The sequence below is a fragment of the Mus musculus genome, chromosome 16 (genome assembly GCF_000001635.26).
Source record: "Mus musculus strain C57BL/6J chromosome 16, GRCm38.p6 C57BL/6J".
NCBI lineage: Eukaryota > Metazoa > Chordata > Mammalia > Rodentia > Muridae > Mus > Mus musculus.
In genome coordinates, this window is record NC_000082.6 from 43,611,712 (window position 1) to 43,618,322 (window position 6,611).

The 6,611-nt window shown below is 41.4% G+C and overlaps 1 protein-coding gene across 53 annotated transcripts in view; it reads left to right on the top strand.

Annotated features, from left to right (window-relative positions):
* Positions 1 to 6,611, top strand: part of Zbtb20 (zinc finger and BTB domain containing 20) — a 758,704-nt gene that overhangs the window by 736,023 nt on the left and 16,070 nt on the right. The gene's annotated exons all lie outside the window — the stretch shown is intronic.

Sequence of the window (6,611 nt, forward strand, 5' to 3'; positions counted from 1 at the left end):
GAAGTTGAAGAGTCCAAGGTACTCTGAACTGTTTGCTTCTCCAAAGGAACTGGGCTCCTGTAACTAGGGGTCTTTAAAGAGAGAATGGATAGTTTCATGAAGATACTATCCCAAGGACTTGGAAAAGATAGTGGTTCCCTGGATCCTACCACTCCAGAGATAAAGAGCTCCAAACCTCAGAGGCTGCCCTTTCCTTAGCATCATGATGGGACACAAATAGAAATGCCTCCATATAAGACAGTGGTCCTCAACCTGTGGATCCTGACCCCATTTGGGGTTGAACGATCCTCTCGCAGAGGTTGACCAAGACCATCAGAAAACACAGATATTTACAATTCATAACAGTAGCAAGATTGAAGTTAAGAAGTAGTATTGAAAATAATTTGATGGTTGAGGGTCACCAGAACATGAGGAACTATATGAAAGGGTGGCAGAGTTAGGAAAGTTGAGAACCAATGGTTTAAAAGATCATGTCTATGGTTATGGCTTCTCATAGGTTCACTCCAAACTAAAATCACTGACTGCAACACGATCATCATCTTTGAAATTCTTACAAGAGTCACTCTCCTGGCAAAGTTTTGAGTCTAGACTAGTAATGTTAAATAAAATAATTTGTCAGGAAATACTTACATACATGAGTCCTAATACAGAAAAGCAAATTCACTCCTCAGAGCAGCCTTAATCCCCACACTGGGCTAGTGTGAATCAGAGACATAGGGCATGAAGCACATACATTCAGAGTGAGGGCTAGAAGAAAAGGGCAGCAGGTGAGAAGGAGAAACATGGAACCGAGCAACTGAAACAGCACATTGCCTAGGCGGAGTTTTGCCTTCATCGAAGTTCAGTCCAAGTCAAGAAAATGTATTAAGTCAGGGTGTGGCTTTATGTCAATCACCTGTGCTTAAGTCTTAGTGTTCATACCTCCAAATAAACACAGAGACTCAGTGCTTAATTTAGGAAGTAAACTGGGTGGTGATGTGTCACTGTGTTTACCTAGGGTGAAGTCGAACACAGCAATAACCTGAAACCAATCAAGGGAGCTAATGAAACAGCATCCTCAGCTGTGTAGTAGTTTATTACAAATGCGCTCTCAAGTTGTACCCTTTTATTCAGAAAACAGCTGATCTAACAGCCATGAAATTAAAGATAAGCAGAAGTTGGGGGGAGCCATTTATGAAAGTCTCTCTGTAGTCAAAGTTGACTTTGCTAATCTTGGATCCATACATCCCTTCTTTGCTCTTTTGTGGGTGTCTTGTATAGTCAGTCATGTCAGATAGAAAACACATGCATCCGTTGGTTCATGGATTCAAACAGGGCCTTAAATTTGCAACATAAAACTCTTGTCCTACCCAAAATTCTATTCAATGTATAAAAGGATTTCTAGAGTCACCAAAGAATACTGTACTTAATCCAAGTAAGTGCCTTTGCCAGTGATAAAAACAGCAATGGTTTTACACACCTATATATTACAGAAGCACAAAGCTATAGATAAAGTTATTCTTATAGACCCGAGCTATACTCTAAAAGTGTGATCTGCACAACACAGTAAATGATTAAGCTCCTAAATAAATTCTGAAGCTATTTAAATGTATATAGTGCAGGTACTTCTGGAAACAATATTGTACATGTGCCAATGAGGCATCTAGTTCTTATACCCTTTGCCCTTTCTCCTAGAGTTATTTGCCACTGGCAGTTTGGAAAGTCCATCCATATTTCAATATTGAACATGAAAGCAAAAAAAAAAAATTAGAGAAAAAGAAAGATAGCATGGGACAAAGCAGGGTTCTTTCTCACTTCTCCCATCAAGAGACAAAACAGAGGTCAAAATAAAGGCGTGGGTGGGGCCCAGAACCAGAGCTGGAGGGAATTTGAAGTATAGGCCTTGCTGTTGCCATGGATACCAGGGCAAACAACAGGGTATCTTAGAATTTATCTGGAAACTCCAGGTGGAACTTTCTTTTAAGATCCAAACTTAGGGCATTTTACTTAAAAAAAAAAATCTATAAATGAATATGGGCTAGCATATGTAGTTGCTTAGCAAATGTTTGTTGAGTGAGTATGTAAATGAATGTTCAAAAATGCGGACATGCTTTCCAGGAGAACTTAATTCAAGGAACTTATACATAAATGCATCCTTTTCTCTGCACGACTTTTAGATTTCTTTCTTTTAGAAAAAGAGCTTTAGAATATATTGTGCAGTATCTATATTCCCACTTGTGGCTTTTCACCAACAAATGATAGTTCTTTGGCTTTTTTCTGAATCATATGATCAACAGCCCATCCGTTGGTGATGTTTTTCAGCCCATTGATATCCTTTGCACGGAAGATAATTCTGCTTGTTTCTTTGGAAACTCAGCTTTTTCAGCCATAAATTCAATGGGAAAGAGTAATGGCTGTGGCATGTCAGTGTTAGCAGTAGGCTACTAAGAGAGACACAGGACAATGCTATTACCATCCACATAGGAGTTGAACTGTTAAACCTCTCACGGTGGTGAATATATGTTCAGAGGAGGAAGGCCTCAGTTTCACCTCTTTGTAACTAAGTGACTTTAAGTGCTAGGCTGAAGTGGAATCACAGTTTTTGGAGGTCTTAATAATAAGTTAACCGAGGACTGAGGAATAGAAACAGAAGCATTTGACCATAAATGCTATAACTATCATTAACACCTAGGAATATATATTACAGAAACCCCATGCATTTTCCAGCATGATCCAGGACCTGTTGATGGTAGCAGGAGAGTTAGCAGGCTTGGGAGCTTATCTTACTCTTGGCTGCCATTTGTTGGGGTCTTGAAGGAATCAGCACAAAGGAACAGGAGATACCATTTCCTGGAGTGTTAAAATCCACTCCACTCACAATGCTGTAAGAAGTCAGATAATAAAGCAAACTGTTCCCCTAGGTATTTAAAATTCTGCTTTTCACTGACATATCTGAGTCGTCCATGAGCCACAGCCGTGTTAATGTATATGTCCCCAGGTGGCAGTCCCTCCTAGACAGTCAGCAGGGAATAGGCAGAAAGGTCATCACAGCATGCCATCCATGGCCTCCTGCTCCATGCCCTCTTCACAGACACCAAGAGTAACTGTGCAGCCATTGGATCAACTACATTCCTGCTGTTCATACCAAGCCTTTTCCTGTTTTCTGGTCCAGTCTTCATTTTTTCCCACTCAGAAACCTCTCTTTCCCTTCCTCTGACTTCCTTGGTTTTTTTGTTTTTTTGTTTTTTTAATACTCACCAAGCATCCTGTTTTGGTTTTGGTTTTCTGACACCCCACCCCTACCCCCAACCCCCCCCTACCATGCTCACCCAAAGAAAAGGGTAGGTATTACCCTGCCTTGGCATGTGTAACTAAGAGTAGACCACACGTGTCACCTTTGTTTACTAGTGTCAGTAAAACAGCCTGCTTTAGGGATCGGCTGAAACATTGGTTTTGCTGCTTTGGTTTGGCTTCTGTTTAACTCAGGATCTGCTTTCTGATGCAGTGTAGTGATTTCTCAGATGGTTTACTTTATCCTCAGTTCCTGCAGGCTGGATACAACAGTTTAGTTTTCCTTAAAATGACCAATACTCAGTGCTAGGTACCGTCTCATTAATTTTCAAAACAAGTTCACACATGTGTACTTTTTGAACCATTACCAAGTTCTAGATAAGGAGACCAAGGCTTAGAAAGCTTTGATAACATGTCCAAATCACTCAGCCAAGAAATGGAATTCATAGCGGACTCCTTCCCCAGAACGGATCACTTTAAAGTGAAGGGGCTCCTTGTGCCCACTGCCCTTTATGTTATGGTTCACAAATCCTCTTTGCATTTTGTGACGCTTCCTAACAACCCAAACTTGTGGACATGACCTTAGGCTCCAACCCAGAAAGCCATCTGAGACCGTTTATCATCTTAACCTCAGATTTCTCCACCTGCAGAGTGACAGTCTACAGACCACTCATTTCATGAACAGTGCCCCATTTCCTTTAAGGTTTCCTCTAAGTAATATGTAGGGGAGTCAGTGGATAGGAAATGTTATATGATTCCTGCTGATTGATGTTGTTTCAAATCTTTCCATATACGGCCGGCAAGTGTGGGCAAATGACTGATATGAAAATAGACCCAGGTCATTCAGGCAGTCCCTGAAATGCTCAGCGCCACCATTCCAGAACTGCAGTAATTATAGAGAGCACCTTCCTCTGACCAGCGCCTAGGTGCCTTGTGCACACTTTGCTCATTAACAACCACTCCATTTTGCTGTGGTAGGGCAGACAGCTGGGTACTTTGTCCTATTTAAAAGTGTGGGACTGCCCAAGCATTGAGTGATTAAGCAGGTTGCCCTCAGGCCATTTGCTGGCAAGGCCAGGACTAGAGATCTCAGGGGTTGTTGACCACCCTGAGATGAACACCAGTAAATCCCAGAGCCATAGCAAGTGCTTGATCCAATTTATCACTTACAGAAGGCAAATCAAACCCAGAGAGATAGAAACATTTAAGAAGTCCAGGGTCACACAGATAATTACTGACATAACTGTACTACGTGCATACAAACAACCAACGCATATATGCGACCGAGAAGATGACAACTGTGAAGAATCGATTTGTGGTGGGATTAGAAGGGTGTGAAAGCAAAGAGCCTTGATTGGTGACCTTGCCTGGAGGAAAAGCAGTCAGAAGGTGAACGTTCAAACAGCAAGAGCATTTAACAGTTTCACCTTCCTAACAGGCCAAAATACTGTCTGCAGTTTAAGGCACGCATGCTTCCCATGAAAGATGACAGTGGGCATGTTTTAAGAGATAGTTGGCCAGCCTCTCGTAGCCACTGTAAATTATACTGAGGACACAAGGACAGCAAAGACCAGCTGAGCTGCAAGCATGTTTACAGCTGATGGCAGTGCCTCAACTAAAAATAACATACATGCTTGTCTCCAAGGGAATCTCTCATTTACAGAAACTTTACAAATGTAAACACTGTGTATAGGCCGAGCTCTTTAGCAATAAGCCTTCCCCAGATTCTCCTTTTTCAATCTAAAAATTAAACTCTCTTTTAGCCCTAGGATCCTGCACTTCATACTTCCCCATAAGAATGCTTTCATTCAAGATCCCTTATGTTAGAAATACCAAGAAAATTGTCTAATTAGAGAGAGTTCCATACGATGAAACATAAATATGAGGCATTCGATCCAGAATCTGGCATAGTAAACATTCAGTGTGTGGGTGTTCGTTTTCTTGCTATGATACATGATACAGCAGCGTCTTCAGAATGGAAAAATGAGAGCCACAGTCAAGGCCCTTAGTTAAATGGAAGTTGACTCAAGTTTAAGGAGTAGATCCCTTGGCCTGCTACACATTCTCTGATAGGGTCTCGGGCTTGGGGCTTTAGGCACCCTGAGGCAGATGTCTACTTTGGCCTGTCAGTAATGAGATGGAAGAGGTAGAGCATACACTTTAGAGAGGTTTTGTCATCTGTCAAAATCAGAAAAGAGCAAGTGTTGAGAATCAATATTAATAATTTAAAAAAGCAAGTCTTTTAAACAATTATCCAAAGTGATGTCCCAGACCCATGTACTTTTAGGGGTCCCCATGTCGCCATCCACTGACTAGTCTTACCTTACTATTTTTAACTAGCTAGATGATTTGGTTTCAGAGCCAATGGCAGACAAAGCAATAAACACACAAGAAAAAAGGGCCGTGCCAGCTGGCTAAGAAAAAAAAAAAAAAACAGAAAAAACTATTTTAGAAATTAACCTAAAAGTTCAAAAAGCATATGGAACCGTTTAATGGGGGGAGGATGTAGCCTTGTAATAAGAATGCCATGCAAATATTCCCACACCGCCCTTGGTGGTCTACAAAGTGATTCCATGTGTATTTCATGTCAACACCATCACAGGGAGGTAAGCAGGACGGTGTACCTCAGAGGTTCTTGGTGATTTGTTATGATGGCGCACAGGGTGTTGGTGTCTATGCTTGAACAAGGCTCAAGACGCAATGGTTGTCCACCATCCATTCAGCTGTCACAGCCAGCAAGGTCAACCTGCAGGACAGTGCAATCAACACAGAATAGCCAGTTCATTCTCAGGAAAACTTCTATCAGCAATAATGTGTGCATTTATTAGGCCGAGTAGTGGAAATGGAGACTTTCTGAAAAGAATCAACTTATAAAGCCAATATTCTCACTTCACAATGATTATAGCAAGCCCTTCCCTATAGCAAAAGCTATATATTTAGCTCTTATATTTGTTTGATAATATTACCTGGAAATGTGTATATCTTCAATAATGGTCCTGAGGATGGCGCCTACAAAGCACCTTCTTGGGTTTTCTTCCAAATGACCTTTGAAGAGTTGGGTGGATCCGTGTTCATACTTAACACGAGAGCAGTTTCTGGTCATGGGGAAATGGAAAGCTCTAGACTCTCCTGGCTTTCTTAAAACAAGCTTGCTCTGAAAAGGAGGCCAGAGAGGCCTAGATCTTTCCAATCAAGGATGATCCATAAAGCAATCAATTTTTACTTTTTTTTTTTTTAACTTTTTGTTTTTCTTTGCTGTTGTCTTGTTTTCCTGTCTCTCATTCTCCCACTCTGGCTGTGTCTTGTTCTGTCCTGCTTGCTGTCTCCTCCCGCCTCACCAG